Genomic DNA, 15,045 nt, shown 5'->3' with positions numbered 1-15,045 from the left:
GATCTGTAGAACAGGCAACATTCCATTCCCAAGCATGAAGTCGACAGCCATCATGCCTTCCTTGACATGACAGCCCATGTTCTCGACATGTGAATCAACATAATTCCTTCAGTCAGAGAGATCTCAGCATGTATTTGACCCCTTTTGTTTCAATATAATTACTAATCATGTACTTTAAATATTCTCTTCATTTTCTTCACAGTATCTCTGGTCCTCATCATGTATGGAATCTTTATGCCCAGTAAGAACAAAACAGAAATCATTCACATCTACCTGACAAAGAAAATGGACACTAACTTTGCATTCTCTATCTTAAGAATGACATATTGTGTCAGGTACTCATATCAGGAAAATAATTTCAACTTTATATTTTGAAAAACTGAGAGAAAATGGTGCATAATTGTGATTGAATGTTTGCTATGGAAAAGATGAAAGTGGTTGAGTCAAAGAATAATGCACATAGCAGCATTATGATCATAAGATCTCCAAACACTTTTTTTGTACCAGTGTTTTAAAGAATATATTTCACTCTCACTGAATTCATGACTTCATATGTATATATATATATATATGTATATATATATATATGTACACATATACCTGAATTCTGAAATAAATTCTATGAACCTCAGATTTCAGTAACTATAAATTCATACATTTTCTCTCTATACAAAGAAAATTTAAATCTACAGGAATAAATACTTTAAAATATATTTGTGTTTTATGAAGCATGGTCTCACTAAGTAGCCCTGCCAGTCCTATAAATCAAACTTCGTATAAACCAGTCTGGCTTCTAAATCACAGAGCTCTATTCCACTCTGCCTGCCAAGTGTAAAGATTGAATGCTAATAAACTAGCCTCATCCATATTTAAATATAAGCAATGTTAACACAATTTACCCAGCTGTCAATTATAGAAAAAAACACTGTACATTTTGAACATAACTATTTAGTTTAAGCCTTACAACTATAACATATTTGCAGAGAACCTAGGCCAGTCCATGCAAGCTTTCTGGTTGTCAGTTCATTTTCTCTGAGCCCTCATTAACCCACGTTAGTTAATTCTGTGGTTTCCTTTTGGTGTCCTTGGTCCTGTTGGCTTTCATGATCCTTCCTCACCCTCTTTCCCAGGATGCCCCTCAGTCTGCCTAAGGTTTGGCTGTGGATCTACATCTGCATCTGTCTCCACCAGTTGCTGTGTGAATCCTCTCTGATGACAATTGGGTTAGGCAACAATCTATGAATGTAGCAGAAATATTTACCAGTCATGGATTTGACTTTTTTTTTGCCAGTTATGTTCCATTCTAGTCCAAGATTTTAGGCTACCCAACCTGGAGTAGGGGCTGCCCCTGCCTTCTTTACTTGCTTTTTTTTGAAACCTTTTCTGTCTCATCTAGTCTCCATAGGTAAGGAGATGCCTAGTCTTACTGCAACATGATATACTTACTATGCCTAGTCTTACTGAGACATGGCTGACTGATAAACACACATGGGAGGCCTGCTTTTTCTGAAGAGAAAGGATGACCAGTGAATTGTGAGGGTGAGGGAAAAGAGAGGATGGGGAATTGGATGGGAGGAGAGGACAGAGAGGAAACAGAAAGTCCAGAAATAATTAATGAATAAAAATGAATAAAAATCAAACCAATGAGTTCATTTATCTCAGTTAGTGCAACAATTAAACTTATCAATCTCAATATCCTGGGGAAAAATTGATCTAATCTCTAACGTTCTTCCCCCATTTTGAGAGTGGAAAATGTCACAGGTTTAAAATATAACTTTATCTGAAGACATTTTATTTCTTACATTTAAGGATTTCTATCATTCATTAAGAAGTATTTTCATGGTCCTATTCTTTGAACACTGTAACACCACCCAAATAATCTTTGTTTTGTGAAATTATATGAATGATCATTCTTGCACACATTCTGTTAAAACTCTAAATTCATGTCATTAAGGAACCTCCAAGTTCAAGGGAACATTTCCTTTTTGAACTTTCATCTCCATTGATTCTACAATATTCTCATATTCAACAAGTTCCCATCTATTCTCATGTTCTCCACCATATTACATCAGAATTATCTATGAGATATCTCTTCAGCTACTTTACTTGTGATCCTAAGGAGGATTCTATTATGGCCTCTTCAGTTGCATAATTTTAATTATAGCCAAAAATAGTTTCATAAAGGTCTAAATTGAATCAAAAATATAAATATTTTGCTCCTAAATGTACACACACTTACTTGATAGAGTGTTTTTTGTAAATATGTGTGTTTCACCAATGATATTCTAAGACACTAAAACCAAGTACAGAATTGTCAACAGGTGTCCTTAGTATGAAAAAGATTTTATAATTTCATAGCACAGATATAATGTTCTACATTTGTCAAAATTTTCCATTTCATGCATTCCTAGAGGAAAATAATATATTTAGTTTAGTAAGTATTATGAGTTTTTGGTACATGCTTTATTTTTAGAATAAACCAAAGAGATGAGGAAAAGCAGAAGTAAATATAGCTTAAATATCACAGTTAATATCACTTCATTTACTGTAATCTGAAGAAAGCAATTTAATACCTCACTTGTGTTATTCCTGTGTCCTTTATTGATGTTTCCCTAATAAAAGAAGGTCTGGCATTTTCAGAAAGCATACGCTGTAGCAACAAGAAAATAAGACAACTGTGTTTCTTTCATTTGAAATGTCAAGAAACTATCTCTGTCATCAGAGTTCTGAATCAATATTTCATTGTGTATTATGAAATGATAACTAACAAAAGAAGGTTGCACCTTACTTGCTTCATCAATAACTGTGAACCCATGTGAACCCTGCTTAGTAGGATCAGTGGGTCATGACCGCCAGTTGTCACCATTACCTGATTCCTATTCTTTCCTCCACCTCTTCTATGGGTCCTGGACCTCTGAGAAGAGGACCCAAAGGAGACAGTTTACAGACTTTCTTAGGATGACGTCTGGCTGTGTGTCTCTGCACCTCTTCCCATCTGATGCCAGAGGAAGCTTCTTTGATGATAACGGGACAAGGCAAGCCCATTGTTAGATGAGTTTAGTGCACTGAGAAATTTAGAAAAGTTCATAAAGATTTATGAGATGGTTTCTATGTAGTTAGGACAACCCAAATCACAGCAAGGTGTTGGGCAAACAAGGAAAGAGACCAGTGCAGGGATCAAAGGCAGAGACACTCCAGAGGAGTAATAATAAATTCCTGAGTTTTCGTTTGGCACAAAGTCACATTCATGAGACTAAAGTCTGTACAAAGCATATCAGCTTTCTTACGAGAGGAAGGGAAGAGGGTATTAAAGAATACTATGTGAATATTAGCAGAGAAGGTCTAGAACCTAAAGTTATGTGGTGATTTTTCCCTTACTTTTTAATACATGAGTCTGAATCAACAAAAACTTAAGAATCAACATTAGAAAGAAGATAATTTCTGAATAATGGCTAGAGACTAAAAATAGTCATGCATGAACACTGTGTGTAACATAAGAGTTGTCAAGGGAAAGAAGGACACTCCAGATTAAATATGTTTTTTTCTAAGTGTTTCTAGTAGTAGCCCATATGTATAAAGAAATACTATGTAGTTGAAACATGCTCTTTATAGGAAAACAGACAGGAAAACCAACTTATAAAGAGCAATGTGTATTTTAACTAATCTGTGATACGGTGCAGCAAACAGAAAAGCAATAGGTGCTTAATTTCAGAAGATGGTTAAGAAAGAGGAAAAGGGGTGCACAGAGACAGGATTTCCCGGCAGAACCATGATAGAGGTACAGACTGGACTGACCTGGCCGTAGAAGAGAATTCAGGGATTAATATGGAGAAAGCAGAATTTTGGGTGTGAAGAACAAATAGCTAAACGAGGTCAAGCAGTTCATCTAGACCAGAAGATTAGAATGGGGGCAGACAGATGTAAGTAAAGAATGCTTTAGTTAAGTAGCACGACTTGTGTTCTGTAGACCAAGGGGGTGCATGGGAGGGTCTCAGGACAGAGGCCTTTCAATCATGATTGTTTCCAGAGAAAGTTATCTTAGTATCTATGTATTAAAGAAGAACTGAGTATGAGCATTTTCTTTTTCCTTTTTCTTTCTCTCTCTTTTGCTGCTTTGCAGTGATATAAAGGTTTTCAAGAAGGCAGTGAGAAGAACAAAAATAGAACCCAGTCTACAAAGATGCAAAACTACCTTCGACAGCAGAAGATAGAGGAGGCCTGAAAGTACTTGGTTTGCAAAGACTTATAAATGGAAGATTCAAAATTTCATTGTCTACTTAATGACAGATATTCATAAAAGTATTTAGCTATTTATATTTTATGCTGGACAATTTTAACTTTTCTTTCTATTATTCTCTGTAAAAAGTAATTTCTCTTTTGAAATAAAAATTTTACCATATGTCTAATTATCATTTTTTCTGAACGTATATTACATTTCAATCACAGAAATTTATGATAGATATTGACACCCCTGAGAGTTAATTCTGTGTTGTAGTACATGAGAAATCAAACATAAGACATATTTTGTTGTTGTTAGTTTGTTGTTTTCAGTTGATATTGACTAAGTCTGTGAGCATTCTAAGCCAAGGAGAATCTAGAAAATGGAAAGTTGAAATTCTTCCAATGTCTTGAACCGTTTTAGGAAACACCTTGGCTGCCCTGTGTGTCCCTATGCCAGCTTCCTGGATTGCCAATATCACAAGTATCATTGTATGATTTCCAAGAAAGCTAACACAGAAATGAGCATGCATTAGTCACACAACATTTTTTTTTAATTTTCTGAGCAAAATGTTTTACACCATGGGTAATAGCTAAAGCACTTCCTCAATATTCTCTCACCAACTTTATTTGTTTTAATCAGTATACTTACAGATTGGTCTGATCCAGAAATTGAATAAAATCATGATCAAGTAAAGCACAAAAATAAACTAAATTATGAGAATTCTCCAGTGAAAAATAGAAAAGCTAGAGGTATAAAATGATGCAGATGTTTTGAGTAAGGTAAGTTTTGGACCACAATTGTTTAAAAAACAATGTCTGGCATCTCAGCCTCACTTAACTTTCGGTTTTCACACACACAGAGAAAGAATCACACCGATTCTGAGGTTTCTCAACAGCCTTGTAGCAAACAAGATATAATGAGTACAATATGTTCTCTGACTTGGGTTATGGGCTTGAAATATGCAAGCCTAAGATTTGAATACCCTCTAAATATAACAGGTGAGGTCTCAGAAATGCCATGAAAAGAGAAAATTGCAACGCAAAGAGTAAAGTACAGTGAACCACCACTCAAAAAGTGATGATTAAAAGAGACCCTAGATATGTACATACAATGTTTCATACAATGTTCTTAAGATATAATAGTGAGCTTCTTCTTCTTCTGGAAAACACCAATGGCAGATGATGCTGGTGCAGCAGGAGGGCCCGGAGGCCCCGGGGGCCCAGTATTAGGAGGCCATGGCGGCTTCAGTGGAGGATTTGGTAGTGGTCTGAGTGGCCATGGCCATGGTCGAGGCTGTGGCCTTGGCCAAGGCCGCAGGGCTCGCGGAGGTAAAGCTGAAAACAAGGAGTGGATTCCTGTCACCAAGGTGGGCCGCCTGGTTAAGGACATGAAAATCAAGTCCCTAGAGGAGATCTACCTGTTCTCCTTGCCCATTAAGGAGTCTGAGATCATTGACTTTTTCCTGGGAGCATCCCTAAAGGATGAGTTTCTGAAGATCATGTCCGTGCAGAAACAGACTAGAGCAGGGGAGCGGACCAGGTTCAAGGCTTTCGTCGCTATTGGGGACTACAATGGTCACGTAGGTCTCGGTGTTAAATGCTCCAAGGAGGTAGCCACTGCCATCCAAGGGGCCATCATCTTGGCCAAGCTTTCCATTGTCCCTGTGCGGAGAGACTACTGGGGGAACAAGACTGGCAAGCCCCACACTGCACCTTGCAAAGTGACAGGCCGCTGTGGTTCTGTGCTGGTGCTTCTCATTCCTGCCCCCAGAGGCGCTGGCAAAGTTTTTGCTCCTGTGCCCAAGAAGCTACTGATGGTGGCTGGCATTGATGACTGCTACACATCAGCCAGGGGCTGCACTGCCACCATGGGCAACTTTGCCAAGGCCACCTTTGATGCCATCTCTAAGACCTACAGCAACCTGACCCCCGACCTCTGGAAAGAGACTATGTTCACCAAGTCTCCTAATCAGAAAATCACTGACCATCTAGTGAAAACCCACAGCAGAGTCTCTGTTCAGGGGACCCAGGCTCCAGCTGTGGCCACCACATAAGGGGTTTTAGACAAGAAAAATAAAAGTGAATCAAGTCTGTTAAAAAAAAAAAAGATATAATAGTGAAATGAGAAAACTTGAGAACTGAGAGATTGCATTCTTTTTAGAATTGTATACTTATTTATAAACATAGGCATTACTATGCAATATTCAAAACACTTCTCAATAAAAGTGGTTGTAGGGAAGAAAAATAAACAGTGAAATCATATTTCAAATGTAAATATAATTAACTACATATTTGTATATAGAAAAGAATAGATAAGTCTGTGTAATATGTAAATGGAATATTTTAATTCAACACATAAATTTACTTGAATATAATAAAATATGCTAATCAAAATATTGTTGTCAAATTGATTTATGAATATAAGCAAAAATCATGAAATTATACAATAACGTAAAAGCTAACATCCTGGAAGAAGGGCATAAATTCTTAATAATAGGATTTGTTTTCAGGTCTTTTGCTTTACATAGAATTATGAAGTTTCTTATATCCCGGAACAATTTATGGAGCATAGATAAACCTAATGTTATGTACAGATGTCTTCATCTGGGCACTTCTATCTATAACAGGACCAATTTTCATCTCTTAATAGAAATGTCCTATGTTGATCAAACTCTTAATCATTACTCTCAACAACTGCCACTTGTTATAATTCTTGACTTTCTGCCTGTGCTTTCTCAGACTTATAGTCCCACCCATCTACTAAGCAGGCTGTGACAAAGCAGTCTCCAATGATTACATTCTCCATGTCTGTGTCTTCTCTTTGTTCACTTGTCTGCTGAAGGGATGTAAGTTCATCTTTACATTCTTTTTATTTGTTTATTTTCTGGTGTGGGAGAATGGTCTGTATTCTGTCAACTATATTTTAAATAAACTCTGATTGGCCAGTAGCCAGGCAGGAAGTATGGGTGGGACAACCAGACAGGAAGTAGAGGTGGGTCAATGAGAACAGGAGAATTCTGTGGAGGAGAAAGCCCATTCCTCTGGAGTTCTTTCCCAGCCACAGAAGAAGGAAGATGTGACTGCCTCGCTGAAAAAGGTACCAAGTCATGTGGCTAACATAGATAAGAATAGTGGGCTAATGTAAGTTATAAGAGTTAATAAGAAGCCTGAGCTAATGGGTCAATCAGTTTATGATTAATGTAGACCTCTGTGTGATTTCTTTGGGACTTAAAACTGCAGGAACCAGGCAGGACAAGGACTGGGTGAGATAGAAACTCAGTCAACAATTTTATATTTACTGATTTCCTCAATATTCTAAAGAAAGTAGGAGATGTTACAGACACAGATATTCAAGAAGATTGCTAAAGAATGCAGTACGACAGATTTCTGCAGTAAAATGACTGACTAGCAAAGCTGCCCAAGATGTGCGGTAAGGCTGTTCAAGCCTCAGGTTTTGATAAAGGAAACCTGATAGACTGAGTTAGACTTTGCAGTGTGAATGAGAAAGAACACGATGAGTTTCAGCTTCAAAATTTGGTATACGCAGCAATCAAGCTAATTCATTAGGTACTTGGAAAAATTAAAGTAATTATCCATTTTTGTCAGACTAGTTTAGCCTTTCACTCTTGCTCTCCTATTAAGATCCTATAGGATCAAATTTACAACCGCCCTTCCAGCCTATAAAGCTGAACTAAGACAGCTTTTGGCTGAAGGTATTTTCACACTTCTTTGCTTTGGATTTCTTACAACATTCATAGAAAATATTTTCATATATGTGTATTCTGATAAAAGTTGTTTAATACAAAAGATATCAGCTTTTGATATTTCTGAAATATCTGTTTCAAATGTTATTTGTTCTCATTCTTTTTCAGGGTCAGATCTGTAAACACCATGACTTCAAATTTTAGGTAAGTGAATTGGTGATGAAAGAACTAAGGAAAACGCAGGTATAGAGTTCAATTTTGAAATCAGCCAGTTGGTAGCAAAGACAAGGCCAGAACAGATCTAAGTCATTTGGGGGTCTCAGTACTGAGAGGAGAAGAAGACAGAGACCAAGTGCCTAACCCAGACACTCTCTCCCATTGATAACCCTCACAAAGGAAAACTGATTTTTCTACCATGTAGACTCACTAAATATACAAAGTCATCTTAAGGGAAGACCCCATGGCCAGCTTTATACAGCCAACAAAAAATAACTTGGCATTTTTGAAAGATTGTATTGTTTTGGTTTTGTCTTATAGCAGTCTGGGCATTTTTTCATCCTTACGAGCATTTGCTTATATATTATGCTTTCTGAATTCTGTGTCGTTAATCAATAGATCAGTATGTGAAAGTGTGACTTAGCATCTATATGTATCTCTTGTGCTTTTCTTTGGTTATTTTTCTGTTCATTTGTTTGTTTCATTATTTTCACGTGATTGTTTTTATTTTACCATTACTTGGTTGTCTTTTATTTCTATCTTTTCACCTTTTTACGGTGCTTGTTTGCTTTCTTTCTTTCTTTCTGTGATTCTTTCTTTCTTTCTTTGGTTTTTAGAGACAGGGTTTCTCTGTTGCTTTGGAGACTGTCCTGGAACTAGCTCTTGTAGACCAGGCTGGCCTCAAACTCACAGAGATTCACCTGCCTCTGTCTCCTGAGTGTTGGGATTAAAGACATGCACCACCACCACCTGGTGCTTCTTTGCTTTCTAATGAGAAAGATAAGAAAGGGTGTGAATTTTGAAGGGTGGGAAAAGTGGAGAGGCTTTGGGAGGAGTCTGAGAAAGGGAAATGATAGAATATATGATATAAAAGTATTTTACCTAAAAATTAGACATATTTAATTAATTTCTATACACTGTGCAATGTTATGGTCCTGAGAAAGTTCTAGAGATGTGTTGCCTGTGGAAAAGAAAAAAGTGTCTATGATACTCAGAAATAAGAACAGTAGCCAGCAAGTGGATTTTAAAGTTTCCTAAGAATATAATACACAGTATTTTCCTTCTTTTTCTCTACTGTGTAAATATATGGCTCCCATTTAGACGCATGAGTGCATAAAAACCTCCAAGGCAGTGGGATAAATACCCAATTGTCAGGGCAACATTATGTTTGAAATATATAGTACCAAGCTCCTAGAAGATAATTTTTGTATAAGTTAAACAAAAGAATAATGAATTTGGACAAAACTGGTACCTAAAACAGACAGAAAAGTACTCAAATGCTCTAAACTATTTAAAGGTATAACTTGAATGGTTTTCTACAGGAAACACATTAGAAATAAATAATGGGTTACAGCACCGTCAAATTTATCATTATTTTTACTAAGGAGGAATAAAAGATGCTGAGTCACTCTGCAAAAGTTCCAGAAAGACCTCCCTGATTTGTGTTACATGACACAGAGAAAATGCTAGTGATTTACAGAAACTTGGCTTTAATACTTCCATTATTTCTGCACTCTTTCCTTCAGGGTGAAGTTTCCTGATTATTCACAACTGGCTGGAAGGGTTAACAGTTGAGGTTCCTTTCCTGCTATTTCCTGGTCATCTGCTCTTCACAAATCCTATTGTAAAATCACCTTTTCAAGTTGATTACTGGTGTTTTACAGAGACAGATTCTGGACATTATTTTCAGGTTCCTTAACATGACCTTTTAATTGGCAGTATTTGAATAGTAGGCTGGGTATCTCGTTATGTTTAAATGTGCAGCCGTCTAGGCAGTCTCATCATCTGGAGGCTGCACTTGTGCTGCTCAGACACTAGGCTCAACCTAGGTAAAGGTAACATGCCTGTTTGCCTTCTACGCTGCAGTCTTTGCTAAATTCTTTCTTTGTTACAACTGATAAACTAGGGTTCATCCTATCAACTTCTGTAAAGTTTTATTCAGAACGAATTTAAAATGTGGTAGTTCTAACAGCATCTATATGAGTTCCTAAGAACAGACTCCAGAAATCTTTCAAAGAATGATGTGGAGTTAGCTTTGTTTATTACTTCTCCCCTGTTTCCTAGAAATCACTGTATCTTTCTTACTGTCATTCTTAAATAGCCAATATTCACTTTCTCAATAATAATTTTTCTATTAACCTGAAACATTAGCCTAAAATTCATAGGTAAACTACACAAGTCCCATTGGGAAAAGGTTTATGTTTGTAAAAGTCCATGACAGAAGGACACTGGGTGATGTTTCTGAGAGACATAATAACAAATGGCTGCTCATACAAGGTACTGCACTAATCACAGATCACAGAGAAAAGGAGAGAATCCCCACAAGCCTCTTTGGTACTGAAATGAACACACTAGAATTATATACCAGAACTTTTGTGGGGATTCTTACAAGAGCATGTTGGAGGGTGTGTCAAAGGCAACTGTGCTGCTGAAAACACCATCTCTGTATGGTTGAGAACTCACCACATCTGCATTTCTGTAGCCCTCTGTCCAATGCAATGAACTCCCTCTAGGAGCATCATGCTCTCTGGCACTTACTTGCTGCTCCTTAAACTAGGGGAGTTCCAGCTCCTTCTATCTTTCTGAGATTCTAGTCTTAAGGTGTGTTAGGACCTGAGATCTGCAATCCAGGCTTGCTCATCCATCAGGAGTGATGTTTTCAACATGGATGAAATTGGTGTACAAATAACGAATTCTCTAAGTTATTCTATTCTATACAATCAACTTTCTTTTGTTTTGTTTCACCAAATTCATAATATTTTTAGCATATTTCAAAACACACCCTTCATTCTTCACTTACGTTATTAATGATACACTGAATATATTCTCCTTAACTCATTTTCATTTACCTAATTACTTTTCATAAATGAAAAATATTTTGGTATTTCAAATATTTTATTTCTGTTTGGTAAGTATTTCTTCAACAATATGTCAATTAATGTGCGTATTGGTATCAGACTGTGTGTGTGTGTTTCTTTGTGATTACTTATCTGTCTGTGTGCTAATCCTTCTGTCTAGCTTCTATCCAATATTGAAACACATCTCATTTTTTCTTCCCTCAGTGGTCTCATTTCATAATTTATGGTAAATAACTGGTTAAAAGTAAATTTTTCATTGTAACTATGAATGTATTTTATTTCATTCCCTTTCAAACTAACTTTTATTATTCACTATTGTTAATAGCAAAATTCTAAATAAGCATCCTTGAATCAGTTTAATTAGCAATATTATTAGACTGTATCTAATATTTTTATTTAAATTTCTAGAAAATCCTAAATAATTCATCATGTTGCAATTAGTGTGTCTACACTTAACTTTAGCGTTCTCTTCTCAGCTCACATCTAATTAATCTACTCCTCTTTGAATCATTGCGAACACTGAGGGTAATAACTTAGTCCCACTGACTAAGAGCACAGCGTGGTCATCAATGTCATTGTATTGAAGCTAAAAAGAAGATGCTTATTAAATTTTGCCTGTGCTTTTACAGGGTTCAGTAAGCATGAGGTTCCTTGTCTTTGCCTTGATCATGGCTCTCATGGTCTCCATGCTTGTAAGTACATCCAGAAAATGTAAAGAATGTGTGTTTAGCAATTTTAGCCAACAACCTGCTCTGGTTCCAAACATTGAGTAATGTTTACTTTCTTTTGAAAGTAACGTTACTACTTTCAGTGTTTTCATGGGCTCACTTTTTCTTGAATCAATTTTTGTAACTTTATACTTATTTAGAAGTTCTTAGTAACTAGTCGCAGACATGTAAGTATACTTTCACATGCAGAAAATGGAAAAGTAAGAAGAGCACAAATAATGAATAAATTAAAAGGTGCTTGAATTATACTCGAAAAAGAACCTTTGGTACATATAAAATAAGAAGACTGAGCAGGGAATGAGGCTACTAAAATAATGAACCACAACCAGGGACCTACATGTCAATGGGAGTTTTGTCTTGTACCTTCAACAGCTGATGAATTTCTGTTAATAATCTTTTTTTCTTGAAGTTATGGGCCAGTTTTATACATTCATGAAAGTGAAGACCTGCCCAGTGTAGATATCATATCTTGTATCTTGCTGCTTTGCCACAAATTAGATCCTGCATTTCTATGGCACCCTACACTTTTGTAAATCTTCCATTGTTTCTACCTGCTCATTCTCTTTTATAATATTTAGGAAGGGAAACTTGGGAAATAAAAATGTGATAATCCTTCCACAAATAATTTGATCATAATTATTTATAAAATAATCATTTATCACATTTGCTACAAAATACACATGTAGAAAAAAATCAACTCTAACAAAATAGGGAAAAGAATAAGGATGTATTTAATGACACATATTTCAGTATTAGGCAATTTTAACTACTTTCTATTTATCCTAATAAAAGAAAACTCAATTTTTTCCATTTTCATTCTACCGTATGTATGTATTAAATATTACAACTCTACATCCTTTAAAGTTACATGGACCAAAGAAAATAATTACTAAATATGATAAATTATTATTAGAAAATTATTTTAATACTTTAAAATAGTATTATATTAAAATGGTAGATATAGAGTCAAAATGTAAAAGTAACATGTATAAACTAATTCCTGTTTCTCATTCTTCCCACTAGACTGCTGATCATTCTGGAGAGGTAAGACTTTCTCATTCACCGAAAAATTTCATAATCATACGTGACCTGAAGTGTTTTGTGGATTTTTGATATAGTGTTTCTCTTTGTAACAGTCCTAGTTGTTCGGGCATCTGCTTTGTAGATCAGGCTGGTCAAACTAACAGATATCCACCTGCCTCTGCCTTCTGATTGCTGGTATTAAAGTTGTGGGCCACCAATGCCCATCCATGAACTGTATTTTTAATGTTTCTTTTTCATTTTTGCAGAAACATCATAGGTATGGTAAGAGAGGTCATGTAAGTACTGTTTTGATTATGTTGTTTAATTCAAAGATTATTCCCAAGAATCTACTCCCTAGGAACAAGAGATAATATTGTGTGAAGAAGTATGTGTATTATTACTGTAGCACAAGGTCTTCAGAGATTTCAATGGTTTTTGTTTCACCATGAAACTCCTTAATATCCTATGAAATAATTTAGAGAAAAGTTCTATAATGTTACTCTAAAGAAGAAAATTTATTGTTAAGAGTAAATTGGCTTTCTCTTGAGTTGAAAGAGTAGGTTGTTTCACAATAAAAGACTCCAGGCAGAGAGTGGACCTATAGATGAGAAAGAGAAGGTAAAAGATACAGAAGTCTTACACAGGCTATATCTTGTTGCAAGCATGTTTTTAACAAAGATGAGCATCCCCTATCTGCAGGGGGGAAACATTGAAGCTTAGCAGAGAGACTCTGTCTCCAGCCAAAGACTATCCTTGACCGGTCTTCTCCAAAACCAGGAAATGGAGTTAAAGCTCCTTTCGTCCTTTTATTGGGGCCTCTGGGAAGTACTGAGTTGTTCTGGGTCTGCATATTCTCTCACTGGTATTTGCTTCACCTAAGTGGTTACATTTATTATTGAACTTTCAGTTCGTTGTTGAACTTAAGATATAGAGAGGACATTGTGATTGTATTCAACAGAAAGCTGTCATATATCTCCAATATTTCAACTTGACATTACTTTTAGTGTTGTTGATGTTCTTCCCCAAACCTTCACCTGAAAGACACACCATTTTCTCTATTGAAGGATATGTTATTTTCTCTTTTTCCAGTCCTTTGCAAAAAGTGACATATACCAGTTGAGGCTAGCTTGTCTTTTGATATGCTGAATTAAATTGTGTCATATCAATGTCATATTTACAAATTTTCTTCTCTGACACATAACGTACAAAACCTAAAATGATTCTAGTAACCATGACAGAAAAGGGGTAGAATGCAGTGCATTCATGGGAATAATAAGAAGCTAGGCGGCATTAAAGACCAGCAACTGATAGAACTCCAGTGTTGTGGAGAAGCTCCATCTAAGTTTGAAGTCACCTCCCTACAGATTCAAGGATTGTGAGGTGTCCAGATGAAAATATCATAAAGGAGATTTAATGCTCATTTTCTATGTTTGTCTTTCATCAATAGTCTAATATGTAAATGAAAACCCTAATAAGATATAGATATACTTTTTATCCTTATTTTATTTTCTCTGTACAATTTGAAATCTCATAAACCTAGACTGATAGCATCATGTAGTTCACAGTCATAACTACAGTGACCCCATGATATGGTGTCCATTAACGACAGATATAGTAGATAAAGTCATATGGTCTCAAATCTTTCTAACTTTCTCTTTTTGTCTTTACAGAGACATCGTGATCGCCGATATGTGCCAACTGAAACAGTAGACAGTGATTCTGATCTTCCCCCATATGATGTTAGAATACAACCTTATCCTTATCCTGAACCTTCTGTTTACTAACAACAGGAAATTTGCAAAAGGTAAGATGGAACTGGACATGCATTTAGTTCGAAAACTTACTGGTAACATCAGTTGAAAATGAAAAGAGAACAAACCCATCAGATCAAATTCAAGTTCAATTTAAAATTTCTACAAGTAAAATTTCATTTTGAAATGCTCATAACCAAAATATTCTGATTAACCCCAATCAAGAGGTATGTCTGCGAAGATTATATCAGTTTTTCTCTCCTGATCTGACAACCATTATTCCTAATACTCAGCTATCCTCAACTCTGTAGTATATTTGATATAATCAATAAAATGTTCAAAGCATATACTATAATCCTTCAACACTTTCCATAGTGTCATAATGCTCAATTGTGAATGTTTATGACTGAAGTCTCCTTAGGCAATAGAGCGGCCTGGGGTTGCATTGAAAGTTCTACCTCCCAAAACACAAGCTTACAGAAGCTGAAGAAGGAGAACTTCAGAGGAGAAAGTTCTATGCAAATCATGTATCTTGATATGCATT

The 15,045-nt window shown here is 35.9% G+C and overlaps 1 long non-coding RNA gene and 1 pseudogene across 1 annotated transcript; both read left to right on the top strand.

The window, feature by feature from the left end:
* The first annotated feature begins 5,393 nt into the window (after positions 1 to 5,393).
* Positions 5,394 to 6,319, top strand: LOC148121107 (small ribosomal subunit protein uS5 pseudogene; annotated as a pseudogene).
* A 5,304-nt stretch (positions 6,320 to 11,623) lies between these two features.
* Positions 11,624 to 14,554, top strand: LOC148121106 (uncharacterized). The gene is made up of 4 exons (XR_015738491.1): positions 11,624 to 11,691; positions 12,751 to 12,771; positions 13,017 to 13,046; positions 14,421 to 14,554. It is a non-coding gene; the product is annotated as an uncharacterized LOC148121106 (long non-coding RNA).
* Positions 14,555 to 15,045: the final 491 nt, after the last annotated feature.

The sequence above is a fragment of the Myodes glareolus genome, chromosome 8 (assembly GCF_982192425.1).
Source record: "Myodes glareolus chromosome 8, mMyoGla1.1, whole genome shotgun sequence".
NCBI lineage: Eukaryota > Metazoa > Chordata > Mammalia > Rodentia > Cricetidae > Myodes > Myodes glareolus.
The sequence above is the reverse complement of the archived record's forward strand: the minus strand, read 5'-3'. Positions and strand labels throughout refer to the sequence as shown.